The 14074-nt window shown below is 63.4% G+C and overlaps 1 long non-coding RNA gene across 2 annotated transcripts; it reads right to left on the bottom strand.

Moving 5' to 3' along the window:
* Nucleotides 1–615: 615 nt before the first annotated feature.
* Nucleotides 616–7356, bottom strand: LOC119869816. Of its 2 annotated transcripts, XR_005354800.1 has the most exons (4): nt 6969–7356; nt 5127–5261; nt 2237–2515; nt 616–937 (listed from the first exon to the last, which is right to left on the bottom strand). It is a non-coding gene; the product is annotated as an uncharacterized LOC119869816 (long non-coding RNA). The 2 variants fall into 2 exon arrangements; XR_005354799.1 differs by lacking the exon at nt 616–937 and having other exon boundaries at nt 1017–2515.
* Nucleotides 7357–14074: the final 6718 nt, after the last annotated feature.

Below are 14074 nucleotides of genomic sequence, written 5' to 3'. Positions count from 1 at the left end.
TCCCTTGTCTTCCTCGCTTCCTTTCCCCTCCCTCTCGACTGCCTGCGATCGCACCCCCTAATTAAGGAGTATCTCCTAAGCTTGGGCATCACGCTCTGTTTCTGGAGGACCCAGGCTAAGATGCACTCCCAGGTATACACCCAAGAGAAATAATGTATAAATGCACTAAAAGGCATCCACAGTATCACTTAGAGCCGTGCTCTTCATAGTAGCCCCAGGCTGGCAACCCGTAGAACCCCAACCATAGAACGGATAAATACACCAGAGTACATTCAAATTCTGGGGGAAACGAACACAGGAAATGGGCCCTGAGCAGATGAACAGATAAACAAATTACTGCCAGGGCACCACGTACATAAATCTCATAATGCTGAGCTAAAGAAGCTGAACGTGATATTAGATTTTGGGGTGATTCCGTGTCCACGAAGTTCTAAAACAGGCAAAAATCCATGTATGATGCTGGAAGCTAAGATAGAGGTTACTTTTGGAGGTAAGGACTGAGGAGGGGCATGAGGGGGCTGCTGGGGGTGCTGGCCGCCTTCTGTGTCTTTTTCTGGACCCTGGTTATAAAAGTGTGCTCAGTTAATGAAAACCCGTTGAGCAGACCACTTAGGATTTGTGCAATGTTTTTTTTGTTTTGTTTTGTTTTTGGTATGGAGGTTCCAGGCATTTTCACAAGAAAACATTAAATGTGTCCTAAGCATGGTGGTCCTGGGCCCTAGGTCCCTGGGTGGGCCCAGATCTGCTTGGCGGTGGTTGGGGTGGGGAGTGTCTCTGAGCCTGCTCTTTCTCCGCCAGCTCCTCGTGGGCACCGAAGCCACTCAGTGCTCCCACACCTGCCCTGGCCTCAGCCCCTCTCTCCTTACTCCTTCCAGCCCAGGATCCTCTCAGGCAGCCTCGGCTTCTCCTTGATTGCCACCCTGGTCCTGATCCAAGACTTATTTTAAAAAAGAGAGAGAGAGAGAGAGAGAATGAGCAGGAGGGGCAGAGGAAGAGAATCCCTAGTGGACTCCACACTGAACATGAAGGCCACAGTGGGGCTGGATCCCGGGACCCATGAGATCACACCCTGGGCCGAAACCAAGAGTCGAATGCTCAGTCTGAGCCACCCAGGCGCCCCTTCACATGGCTAAATGTTTACAAGTTATCGATGAAACTGCTGCGGCCCAGCCCTCATGCACACCCCTGGCCGGTCCCAAAGGCCACGATCAACCCAGGGAGGGGCAGGTTGGAGCTGGGACAGCACCCGAGACCGCTGCTGGGCGTGAGCACATACCTGCGATGGGGGTGAGCCTGGTCGCCCCCTCCCTCCCACCTCATTTTCCAACCTGGGATTTCTGGACCCCCCATTCCTGTTCCCTCTCCAGAGGTCACCAGGGGGCGGAGAGTGGGGGAAGCACAGTCATGGGGAGGTGGGCCCGCCTGGTTGCTCTTCTTACGGATCAGGGCAGCCGGCTTGGTGAAAGCATCATCTCTTTTTCCGGTTTCCCAGGGTGGAGGGGGTGCCTGCCCCCTACACACACGCCTGTGTACACACACGCCCACACACATGCCCACACTCACAACTCTTAGGCCAGCATCTCCCGGTCTCGGGGCCCTCGTATCACACCTTTTCGGCTCCCACAATTCACCTTTGTTCAGTTAGTTATCAAACTTTAAAATGTTCTTTGAGACTGAACTTAAAAACAACAAAAAACCCCACTTCATGTTTGGCACTGGTGACATTGTGGCCATGGTGGTGGGGAGGGTCTATGACGGGGACCCCCCCCCCCCCGCCCAGGATTAAGGGGCCGACCTGCACATTTGGTGCTTCCAGAAAGAGCGAGTGAAGAGTGTGTTTGTTGCCGCATAGGGTCCTAAGCCACTCCCTCCTGTCTCCGCTCCCAGGGCTCAGACTGCCCTCAGCTTGGCCTGCGCCCCTCTGTGCACCACGCACCCCAGGCACCTGACACTCCCCGCCGCCCCCCCCACCCCAGGGCTGACGACAGCTTCTCTGCCACCCACGCCAGGACTGCCCCAGAGTGCAAACCTAATCGCCCTCCCCCATCCTCAAGGGTCCTGGCCCAGCCCCGGGGGTGAGGGCCAACCCTTCACCGCAACCATTTAACTTATGGTCCAAACTGGGATGCACTTGAACCATGAAAGGGGTTCTGTGAGGATACCCCGGAGTAACAGGTGTCGGCCCGGATGTCCGAGCAAACCAGAACGTGTGGTCACACCCTTGAAAGCCACTGACCCCAGTCCCGCATGCTGGGGTGTTGGTCCCGCTTGGCCTGCCGTGCGTCTCCTGCACCTGCTCCTCCCTCGCGCCTTTATGCTCACAGGTGTCCGAGTCAGCCCTGCTGCCGCCTTCTTCAGGAAGCCATCCCGGATGACATGCCCCTTCTGCGCCCGCCGGGCCACCTCCGCTTGCTGCTTCTCTTCCCGCTGGGCCCGATGCTCCTCAGATGCGGAGGCCTGGCCTTACTCCCAGCCCAGAGAGTAGGGCCTCGATGACGATTCCCGGGTGTCAGACCTGGGGACCGAGACATACAGATTCTGGTCCCTGCCCTGCCACACTGGCTTCTAAATCAAATGAGTCATTTAGCATCTGTGAGGTCGAGGGGTGGAGGTGGCACATGAACATTTAGGGCCCACAGCTCTCCTGGGGCGGGGTGGGGGGTATCACTGGTCCAGACCCTGGCGTTCCTGGGCCCACCATGGGTCAGCAGAGGGAAATGGAGGGGGAGTCTGGGACTCTGCTCTTCCTGATTGTTCTTCTTGGTGATCAGGGGCAGCCAAGTTGATGAAGGCATCATCTCTTCTTCTGGTTATGCCATCTGTGTCCTCCCCCGAGGCCCCTACAAGCGTGACCCTGGGCAGCTCCTTTGGGTGGTGAGGGGGCGCTGTGGGGACAGGGACCAGCTGGAAACATGAAAAGTTGGGGTTTGGGCCTCTGCGGGTGGAAGTGGGCTGAGCCCTCCCTCCTGGTTGACCCAGGCGGCACCTCCTGGCTGCCCCCCCTTCGCTCAGGGACACCTGCGGTTCCAAAAGGTGCCACCAGAGGGCAGCTTCCGTGCCCCCGGGATGAAGGCGGTGGCCTGCCTTTCTCTGATGTCGGGACAGTCCCGCCCGCGCTGGACCCTGTCCTAGGGGGCTGGGCAGGGCAGGACGGGCCTCCTGGGCCTGGGACCCAGCTCTTCCTGGGAGCGCTGCAGTCATCCGGGAGACCGGGAAGTCCTTCCCAAGTCTGCCCAGGCTCCCCCCTGCTGCTGCCTGAGGGGGGAAGCTTGCCTCCTGGCCCGAGGTGCAGGGGAGGCCCCCGGGGCTGTGGGTGCTGGCCTGGGTCACGATACTCATAGCGAAACCAGAGAGATCTCGTAGTGAAATTCATTCCGCGCAGCACACCTGCCGGGGGCAGGGCTGGGGGGGCTGGAAGGCAGGAGAGCTGCCTGCGGTGGCGGTGGCGTGGGGAGGGCCCAGGGCCTTATCTGATGGGCCCCGGCCTTTCTCACAGCTCAGTGGAGCCGCCCCGACAGGCCGACCACGGCCCGGTGGGCAGGGGCTCCCAGGCCCCGACGGCCCGGCCTCCCCACCTGCCCAACACACAGGGAGGCCGCGAGCCTGGGAAAGGCGCGGGCGGTGGAGCGGGTGCCACCGGAGGGGAGCGGGTGCCCAGGCAGGCCCCTCCGAGGCTCCGGCGTCTCAAAACACCAAGAAATGTCAAAACCAGCTGCAGAAACATTGAGGCCACCTAAGCGTGTAGTTGGAACAAACTGACGCTCTGAATGCAAAGACGAGAGTGCGCATCACCAGATACGGGTCGCATCCGGGACCCACCAGGTCCCGGGACGCTGCGGGGGGTCGTGCCACGGGCGTGGACTGTCCGTAGTCCTGTGGTGGCTTGGGGACCGCGTGCGGAACGTCTGTCCCCGGGGAGCCACACAGAGGGTCTGAGCTTGATGCCCTGGACAGGACGGCCCTGTGGCTGCCCCCCACGCCCACCCTGCACACCTAGGTCCCCCTCCTGTGGGGAAGGCGGTGGGGGGTGTCTGGCTGCCTTGGGTGGCGGAGGTGAGCCACCCTGGAGAAATAGAATCCCTCTTCTCCAAGGGATCCTGTCTGGTTGGAGCCCGCAGGGTCCTGGGTGCTTCCAGAAGGGTCTGCAGAAGGGGGAGTCTCGATGTCAGGAGGGTCTCCCTACCCTGGGCCCCTGGCCGCTCTGCTAGGACCTCCTCTCCGGGCACAAGGCACCAGCCACTCTGGGTGCTGGGCTGAGATCTCTGCCCGAGGAGGGTCTGAATGTGTCCTGCTGTCACTGTCGTGACACGAATCACCAGTGGGGCTGGGAGCCTCCGGCCCACCCAGCACCCTTTCCCAAACGGAGATGGCATGTTTTCCTGGGACTCCTCTTACAGGGAGAGAGGGGTGTGGAGTGAGGGTCCTCAGAGCCTCAGGTGGCTCCAGCCTGCCCCTGGGGGGGTTCCCGGGGAGCCTAGCGAGGCTGGGCCAGGCCAGGGCAGAGAAACAGGGCATTGTCTGGGCGAGATGGGGCAGGCCTGAGGGTCCCCCCGCCGGAGAACTTCCAAGCGTGGATCTTCCTTCAAGGCCGGGCCTCCCTTCCCTTCCCCCGTCCAGGGGACACCCTCTCTCCATGCTGCTCAGGCAAGACCCCAGGGCGCTCCTCGTCTCCTCGTCTCCCTGCCCCCCACCTCCCCCGAGTACCTAAATCCCGTCAACCCGATCAGACTCATTGCCCTTCTATAAAAACCCTTATAGTGTCTTCTTGGAAAATAGAAGCCATAGCTAGTGTAACTTATCTTCATAATTAAAAATAAAAATCCAGGGATCCCTGGGTGGCGTAGCGGTTTGGCGCCTGCCTTTGGCTCAGGGCGCGGTCCTGGAGACCCGGGATCGAATCCCACGTCGGGCTCCCGGTGCATGGAGCCTGCTTCTCTCTCTGCCTGTGTCTCTGCCTCTCTCTCTCTCTCTCTCTCAATCTGTTTGTGACTATCGTAAATAAATAAAAAATTAAAAAAAAAATAAAATAAAAAAATAAAAAAAAAAATCCATACAACGTCCTAACTCCAAAACAAGGGAGAGATAAAAGCCGCCGGGCTGTGGCCGCTGCGGACACGGACACCTACGCGTGCCCGCCGAGGCCACCGTGTCATCCTAGGGTCGTGACTCTTCCAAACGTCCAACAGCTCTCGGTAAATTTCCAGATGAAGCAAGGTTCCGTCTGCACGAGATGTTCATGTTTGTTGCGTCCCTAGGAAACTCTGTGTTGGGAAACGGAAGAAGCTTCCAGACTCTGATTGCTCCTAACAGGGCTTTCACCCACACCAGCATTCCTTGGCCACCGCATCCGGGACGTGCTGCTGCGCCCTGCGCGGGCCTTGGCAGAACCCGGGGCCTCCGCCCGCGATGCCAGGCACCCCTGCCCCAGGTCGCGATCCTCAGAAACGTCTCCAGGCATTGCCGGGGGTCCCCCAAAGTGGCAAAATCACCCCCAGTTGGGCACGTCTGACCTACCTGAGTGTCGTATGGAAATAAATATTCACTGTGTGGGACGCAGGAGATCTCGCTGCTCTCATCCCAGGCCCCACCCGCAATGCCGATAACACCCCGTTTCCATGGCAATGTGTCCCCCCAGCCTCCCCGGTTCTGAAATGCCTGTGGGGGCAGCAAGCCACTGCTGCAGGCTTCTTGCCTGCCGGCTTCTCCAATCCAGGGCTGGGGCGCCGTGTCCAGAGGCCCCTTCCTGGGGGACCAAGACCTGCTGTCCTGGTTTGTCCCCGGGGCCCTGTCACCGCCTCCTCAAGGGCTGATCCCCCCACAGCCCCCTCATCCCGCCTCGCAGCCTCCCGCTGCTGCTCCCTAAGTCGGGCCGCCCCCTCCAGCCGCGTGGGATCCTATCTTTTCGCAAGTGTCTTTTGCTCTGGGTTACCCCGCAATCCACCTTCCTCTTCCAGAAGGAGGGGTCCTTCTCCAGGGAACCCTCCCTGAGCCGCCCCCTCCCCTGCACGGCCTGGGTCAGCCCTTCCAGCCTTTCCCCCACCCCATCCCCCGCCCCCCACCTCATCATCAGAGTCTGTCTCCAAGAAGCTGGGGTGGCTCCGTTCACTGACGACCCCCTGCCCCCCACCCAGTGGGAAGGGGGGTCCTGCAATGGGCAGGTCTTAGGGGGCAGGGGGTTACTGCGCCAGAGCGGAGCAGCTCGGGAGGGACCTGGAATCTGGAACCTGGTCTCCTTCTCCTACGGAGATGACAAGGGGGCTTTAGGGGAACATTGGAATTTCTGCACCTGGAAGCGCCCACCTGGGGACCTGCCCCAATCCAGGTGGAAAGCAAGGGGGAGGCAGAGGGGCACCCCGATTCCTACCCGGGACCCCTTAGGGCTGGGGGCTGCTTCCAGTCTGGCCTCTGGCATCCCTTCCTGCCCCTGCCCATGGAGGCTGAACTCCCAGCAATTCAGGTATCCCCGGGGCATAGAGCACTGGGCGCGGGCGGTGACCAGAGGCACCCGGGCTGACGTTCACCTCATTTGTCACCCACACACCACCCAGGCTCAGGACACTCCTCAGCCCTGGGCAGAGACTCCATCGTGTCCTGCGGGCTCCCTGGCTGCTGGGGCACCTCAGTGAGGTGCAGGGACTGGAGGCCGGGGTGGGGTGTGGGGGTGGTCAGGGAGGGGTGCACCTGTACACAAGGCCGTGTCCAAGCCGGCAGGGCCGGGTGCTCGGCGCTGAGGGACACCTGGGCCCTGGCAGGACATCCGAGGTGGACACCCTGATGCCCTGCAGCCCGAGAAGTGATCCCGACTCTGAGGGTGTTTGCCGGGACCCAGTGCCCCGCAGCTGGGAGATGGGGAGAGTGACCTCTGTCCTCCCATCCGGAGAAGGCCCATGAGGTCTGGGGGCCCGGGTCCCCGGCGCCGCCCTGTGTGCCCCATGCCTCAGTTGGTTGGGTCCGGGCACCCCGCCTACCGTGCCTTTCTCCCAGTTCCTCAGGCTCCTCTTGGTGACGCAGGCGGCCCGGCCCTGGCTCAGCTGAGGTTGTTCTTGGCCCACGGGGACATGCCCGTTCCGGGGCCGGGCCTGGCTCCCGGACGTTTTCCCCCGCCCCACTGTCCTGGAGGGTCACCTCCCTCGTGCACGGGGACTGTGCCTGTGACCTGGTGGTCTCTAGGCTGCTGGTCGGGGCGCCAGGCTCCCGGGGCCCCGCTGGCTCTCGCCCTTGGTCCTGTGCCTCTGCCCCAGAGGAGGCCCAGCCGGGGGAGAGGCCAGGGGCCAGGGGTCCTGGCACCCTGCCCTGCAGGCCCCCCTCCAGGGTAGACACCTGGGCGGGGTGGGGCTGGAGGCCCCTAGCTGGCCCTGGAGGGCACCGCTAATGCATCCTCTGCCGAGAGGTGCTCAGGGACACCCCTGTGGGCCCCACGTGGCTTTGTCACGCTGTGTGGGAGGGATGAGCCCTGAGAGAGGGTGTGAGAGTGAGCGTGTGGGTGGGAGCCCCGGAGAGGACCCGGCACAGGAGATGGGGACCGTGAGAATGTGAGTAGGTGGAGGCCCCGGGCAGGGGTGTCCTTGCTTTGGGGGGGTCCTGGTGGAGGAGGGGGACAGATCCTGGGGAGGCGGTCGGGGATCAGGACACTGCACCGGGCACACTGGCCACTAGGTGTCACCAGGCGCTCACGGGATGGAAGAGGGGCTCCAGGTGAGTGGCCCAAGCCTCTGGTCCCCCAGGACGTCCCCTCCCAAGGCCGGGGGGGGGGGGGGGGGGGGGGCACCCCCTGGGCTGTCCGAGCACCTGCTGGGGAGTGGGGCCTGAGGGTGCGATGCCCCGCGGGGAAGGGACACTCTCCGTGGAGGCTGCCCCGCCTCTGACTCCTGCCCACATGACACAGGCCAAGGACCCAGCTGAGGGGGTGGGAAGTAGCTCTGGCTCCCTCGCCCGCCCCGACCTGGCCCTGCTGGATCCCCCAAACCCCGCTCAGCCTTCCTCGGCCTTCCGGAGCCCCCTCAGACCCAGGCCCCAGCCGATGATGCCTTCGCCCCTTGGCCCTTGCAGGGCGCAGCAAGGACCTCCTGTGTGCCGGGCACTGGGCATCCACCTGGGCTCCACCCCACGGAGCTTTGCAGCTACAGAATGTTCAAGTCACCAAATAACCTAACCAGAGAATTTGCGATGGAGACACTCACATAGGACATAAATCATGAAGTAACCGGGAGGGCTGTGGGATTGGCAATGAGCAGGTAAAGACCGGAACAGGCAAGGGAACACCAGACGGAAGAAGATTCAGAGCGGCTGGAACAGTATGTGCAAAGGCCCTGAGGCCGGAAGAAGCCAAACCTGTTATTAGTGAAACACGGAGGCCTGTGTGGATAGGGTGCAGGGCTAGAGGTTGGGGGTGGGAGGAAACAGACCGGAAGGGGCTCTAGGCCACGTCACCTTCCTCCCCCCAAGGACACTGGGTGGGAAGAGATGCTCAGGGGCCACCCCGAGGGCAGGGTGGTGAAGCCTTCCTGCTGTGATGTGACTCAAGGGCCTGTTCCATCTGGAGCCGCTCCCGGCTGGCGAAGAGCAGGTGCCACAGCCCGTGGGGGATCTGATAGGATCCTGCCTCACATCCCAGTGGGCTGAGGAGCACATAAAACCCCAAGAGGGCCTTTCCCCACTTGGCCGAGGGCTCCCCAGAGCAGATCAGGGCAGGGCTGGTCTGTCTCAGTTCCTGGGCTCCGGGATTGTCTTTTTGGCTGGGAGCAAAGGGGTGGGGTCGGGCAGAGGGAGGGGCGCCCGAGGTGTCGTCCTGAGTCGCCCCACTGCTCCACGCCCCGCCGTGTCTCTGCACCCTTCAGGGTAAATCCAAAGACCTTCCCATGGCCGTGACCTTATACGCAGCCCCCTAACCTTGCTCCCCTGTACACCGTTCTCCGCGCCACCTGCTTGGCTCCAGACACGCGGTTCCTCAAGCAGGCGCGGTCCTGCCTCAGGGCCCCCGTACCTGTCGTTCCCTCTGCTTCGAATGCTCTTCCCGGGCATCCTTGGGCTCATGTCCTCCCCTCCCTAGAGCTGCTCAGATACCCCCTTCCCGGGAAGTTCTCTCTGTCCCTTCCTTTGCAAACCACATCCCCTACCCCACTGTGTCCCGCTTTTCTCCCGACCACCACCTGCAAGTCTGTATATGGGATTTATTTAGTTTAACAGACCCTGCGCTCGACCAGAAGCCAGTCGATCTGTCTTGTTCACTGGGGCCACACCACCTGCCATTTGTTGCACGTAGCAACAAATCCTTGCCGAACGAGTGAATGAATGAACGAATGCACGGGCACGCGTGGGGACAAACCTATCCCCAGGCCTCCAGACCTTGTCTGGCCCCGTGGGACATCCTTGGGCCTTAGCATCCGCCCACCTGGAGCAGAGCCCCCGAGGTCCCCAGGCTTCGTGATGCTCTGTGTGTCCCTGGGGGTCCCGCCACAGTCCCTGGGGGGAATTACAGGGGAGGGGTGAGGTGACCCGCGTCAGGAGCTTCCTAGGACCCACCTATGCTGGACGTGGAGGGCCAGACCGGGGCCAGGGTGGCGGAGCTGAGGCCATGGCCCTGCTTTGTGCTCCTGTGAACTGCAAATTGCAGGTGGTGGTTTCAGGCGCCCCCGCAAGTTGGGGAACGTGGGCGCCGTGATGTGCTTGACGTGTTACAGGGGGGCACCGGGGGCACCGGGGAGGATGCAGGAGGTCGTGCAGACACACACAGGCCATAGCTGTCCTGCCGTCTCTGGGGCTGGGCTGTTGGGGGGACGAGCCCTGATATTGGGGTCTCTCTCCAGGTCAAGGCCCGAGTGGTGAGGCAGCAGCTCCCTGGGGGGGGGTGTGAAGTCAGCGCCCCGTCCCCCTAGGACACCCCGAGGCTGCCCAGCGCTGAGGGGGACCCTGCCTCTCCTTATCGCCTCTTCTGGTTTCCAAGAGGTATTTAAACCAGAACCCCCCCCCCCCCCAGGTAATACTGACCACCTAGCAGGAGGTGATGGGTTAAAGCTCGATGAGTCGTGTAAGAGAAGATCCGACTCCAGAACCCGCATAGACAGACTCCTAGGGCGGAGAGGGCACATTCGGCCTAGGGATTTAAAAACGTTTTTGGAGAAATGTCTTCAAAAGCCCAATACTTAGAAACAATCCTCTTTTGAGGAGGAGGAGGAGGCAGCAGCAACTTCCTGGAGTCCCTGGAGAGACCTGAAGGGATCCCGGCGGTTCCGTGGAGCGTGGTTTGAAAACCACAGATGTCGACCTACTGCTCATTTGCAGGGGGCAACGCACTGCCGCGAGGGGTGCTGTACCCGATATTCCCGGTGAGGGTTGCTGTGGGGGGTGGGGGTGTCTCGACGAGGGTCACCGTGGGAGGGGGTTCTGGTGAAGGTCACTGCTGCGGGAGGGGGTCCCGGTGAGGGTCACTGCAGGAGGGGGTCCCAGTTAGGGTTGGTGCCGTGGGAGGGGTCCCGGTGAGGGTCAGTGTCGTGGGATGGGGTCCCAGTGAGGGTCACTGTGGGAGGGGATCCCAGTGAGGGTCGCTGTCGCGGGAGGGGGGTCCCGGTGAGGGTCACTGCTGTGGGAGGGGGTCCTGGTGGGGGTCCCGGTGGGGGTCGCCGCGGGAGGGTGTCCTGGCCACCCGGTGGCAGCAAGGACAGCTCCAGACCCCAGTGGGCCGCGGGCCTCCGCCTCAGTGCCCGCGACCTCTGGCCTAGGTCTGCTGTGAGCCAGGGGCCACCGCGTGCCTTCCCAGTGGACAGAGCTGCCCTCTGGCCATGCAGCCAGCTCGGCCAGGGCTGATGAGGAGCCCTGAGCGCTAGGCCAGCTGCCAGGCCCGGGCCACGGGGACTGGTGAGGGTTTCTGGCTAAGCCCGGCTCAAGCCATTCCAGGGACAGCTGGAGCGTCTCTCAGTCAGCGCCTGGAAGGGGGCCAGCCCCGCCTCGGGCTCGGGCCAAGCACATGTGAGTGCACTCACACTCACATACACACACACGGAGTGTGCACACGTGCACGGTCGTACCGTTCACACTGCACGGCCACACGTGGACTTGACGCATGTGAACACACGCACACGTCACACGCAGCAGCACACGCAGGGGCGAGGGTGTGGGTGTAACCACTCCGCACGCGGCCTCCTGGGCTGGGTCGGAGGAACACACCTTTGGGTCCAGTCTGTGCAGGGTGAGTTCAGTGCGGGGAAGTGGCCTTTCCCCCTCTAAGTCGTGGTGGCTCCAGCCTTGTCCCAGCCTGGCCCCGTGGGAAGCTGTGTGTGGGAGGACTAAGGGGCTGCTGCAGTGTCCGGGCCCCTCGGGGGCATCTCTCTGGGGCAGAAGAGACCTGGAATTGTGCCTGCGTCCCGTGGAAGTGGGGCGGGCGTGGGGCCTGCCTGGCTCTGGAGGTGCCATGGTCACTGTGGTGTTGGAACCATCCAGGCCCAATCCCGAGGGCAGGTAGGACGGGGGAGGCTTCGAGGTTTCCTGCAGCTGTGACCCCCGCCCTCAGGAAGTCAGCCCGGCCCTCAGCCTGCCGTCCAAGGGGGACTGTCCTCTCAAACCTCGGAGGGCTAGAGACCTTCTGGTCCCTTCTGTCCCCTGGCCACACAGGCCCAGCCACGCTGGACCATCAGCCTAAGAGTGGTAACGGATGTCACTGTGGTATGACCACTGGCCCCTGCCCGTCGAGGGACCCAGAGCCACGAGTGGGGCTCTGGAGCCCCCAGCCCCTCATCCCAAGGAGCCTGCTCCGGGGTGGGCTCTCCTGAGTCCGGCTCTGGTGCCCCCAGCCTGTGGCCACAGCCCATGGAAGGTTTCTATCACCTCCCCCACCAGATCAATACCCGGAGCCTGCTGTCAGCAAATCTCTGACCTCTGACCCGGCCACACACCGTGACCCCTGAACCCATCTGCCTTTCCACCAATCTTTGCCCTGGTCTCTGGGGTGGCTGAGGCGAGGTGACCCTCCGCTGCAGCCCGGGCTGTGACGGGAAGGGAGTGTGGCTGTCGGCCTCCACGGCCCAGCCTCTTCTCTTCACTCCACACTCAGGGCCGGAGTCAGCGGCGGCCCCTGGGGCCTCCCTGGCAGGACCTCCCTGGCAGGGGAACAGGCTGGGCCCTGGAGCTGAGTATGCCAAACAGCCAAGGGCTGTGCATGAAGGATTTGGAGTCCCTTCTGGGGCCCAGTGGCCTTGGGAGGTCAGGGAAGGGACTTGGGGGGTCCTAGTGGCTCTATCTGAGGCTGGCCGAGGTGTCCCTCCTTATGCTCCACAAGCTGCTCTGCACCAGGCCAGGGGCCTGAGGCTCAGAACCCCCGCCCTTAGCATGGTCCTGGCTGAGAAGAGCCCCCAGGACAGGGAGGGTGAGCTGGGGATGGTGTGTAGCCCCCACTGGCCCCACAGCCAGGGCACAAGCCCGTAAGCCTCTGGGGGGACGGGAGGGACCCTGTGCTCCTATCCAAGGGGCTCCCTCCCTGACCAGTCACAGTCTCAGCAGCCCTGACCCAAGAATGAGGAAGAGGCTGCTCGGAGGCCCCCAAAGTGCCCCCTAACCTCCCGGAGGGTCACTGCCCTGGCCTCCCGGGCCTGCCCTGCCAGCCTGCTCTAGCCCCTTGTCCTGCTGAAATCCCCTGAGCCACCCGGGAATGCAATCTGGGGAGTCCTGGGCTCCTGGGCAGACACCAGTGTCCTGAGACTCAGGCCCCAAAGGGTCTGGCCAGGACAATAGGACCTGCCGGTCATGCACCATGTCACCCTTACCTGGGTGCTTCTCTTTGTACCTGGAGTGTGTCCACACTGGCTCCTGCTTCTAAGAGGAGCCCCCTCCCCGACTCACGTGTTCTGAGACCACGGGGCCCAGCAGCCCTCTGTCCTGGGTCCATCCGGGTCTGTGGTAGGGGGACAGGCAATGGCCCAGAAGCTCCAGTGATGAGACCCACCCACACACGCACCAAGGTGAGGAAGAAGGTGGGTGAGGGGAGAAGAACAGAGAAGCAGGATGGACTGGAGGACTTGGAGGTGTGAGAACACAGGGCAGAGAGGAGCCCAAGGCCCCGAGAGGCAGGTGGGTGGGCTCAGGGGTGCCTGATGCCGGGTCCTGGAAGCCTCACTTCTCCCCTGGACCTCCAGCAGGTGCCTCCCCCACCTCAGGGACCCCTCGAGCCCTGCCCGTCGGCCTCCCTGGGCCATGCTCAGGAGCCCCGGACGGAAGGCTGGTCGCTCTGCCCAGGCCGGTGGGTGCGTGGGTGGCAAGCCCTGAGGTCAGCGGGCGGGGCGGGGACATCCAGAAGGCCCAGCACAGCATGCCGAGGCCCTAGGCCACCCGCCGCTGCCACCCGCAGGCCGCCCCCTGGGCCCCCTGGGGACCCGGCCGGGCAGGTGGGGAAGCCAGGGTGCTGGCGTCGGGCCGGGGAAACAGCAGCAGAGGTGCCGGGTGCTGAGCAGCGCCTCCCCGCCTGCCGTGGGCGAAGCCCGCTGCCCGGTGACCGCGGCCAGGCCCGGGGAACTAAGCCTCGAGGAGGGAGCGACGGTTCCCTCCCGGAGAGGACGTGAACCCGAGGCTGGGAGTTGGCGGCCCCCGAGGGGGAAGAGCAGGAGCGTCACGGCCGCGACGTGGGTCTGTGCCAGGCTCTTCTCTGCTGGGAGCCCGGGGCCCGGCCGGCAGAGAGGGGGCGCGTGTGGCTCGCCGGGCCCCTGGGGCTTTGGGCCGCGGGGGGAAGGACGAGGGCTGGCCCCCCACGTGTGCCCGTCCTGCCCTGCGCCCCCGTGAGGACGTAGGGACGGGGGACTCGGTGGCCGCACAGGGGGCCTCGGCCCCTCCTCCTACCGCCCACCCCGGGGGCCCCCGGAGGCGTCCCTGCGCTCTGGCAGGGGCACACAGACCCCCACACCTCACACTGACCCACACACCACTGACAGGCCCCCCACACCCTGACACACACGCCGCATTCCGCAGGCGCCCCACGGGGCCCACATCACACACACCACGTCGGCACAGACCACAGGCACATGTACCACATGTACGGACGCGTGCCACACATCAGAGCACACACACACCCACAGACGCACGCACGCGCCAC

Source organism: Canis lupus, chromosome 1 (genome assembly GCF_011100685.1).
Source record: "Canis lupus familiaris isolate Mischka breed German Shepherd chromosome 1, alternate assembly UU_Cfam_GSD_1.0, whole genome shotgun sequence".
Lineage (NCBI taxonomy): Eukaryota > Metazoa > Chordata > Mammalia > Carnivora > Canidae > Canis > Canis lupus.
The sequence above is the reverse complement of the archived record's forward strand: the minus strand, read 5'-3'. Positions and strand labels throughout refer to the sequence as shown.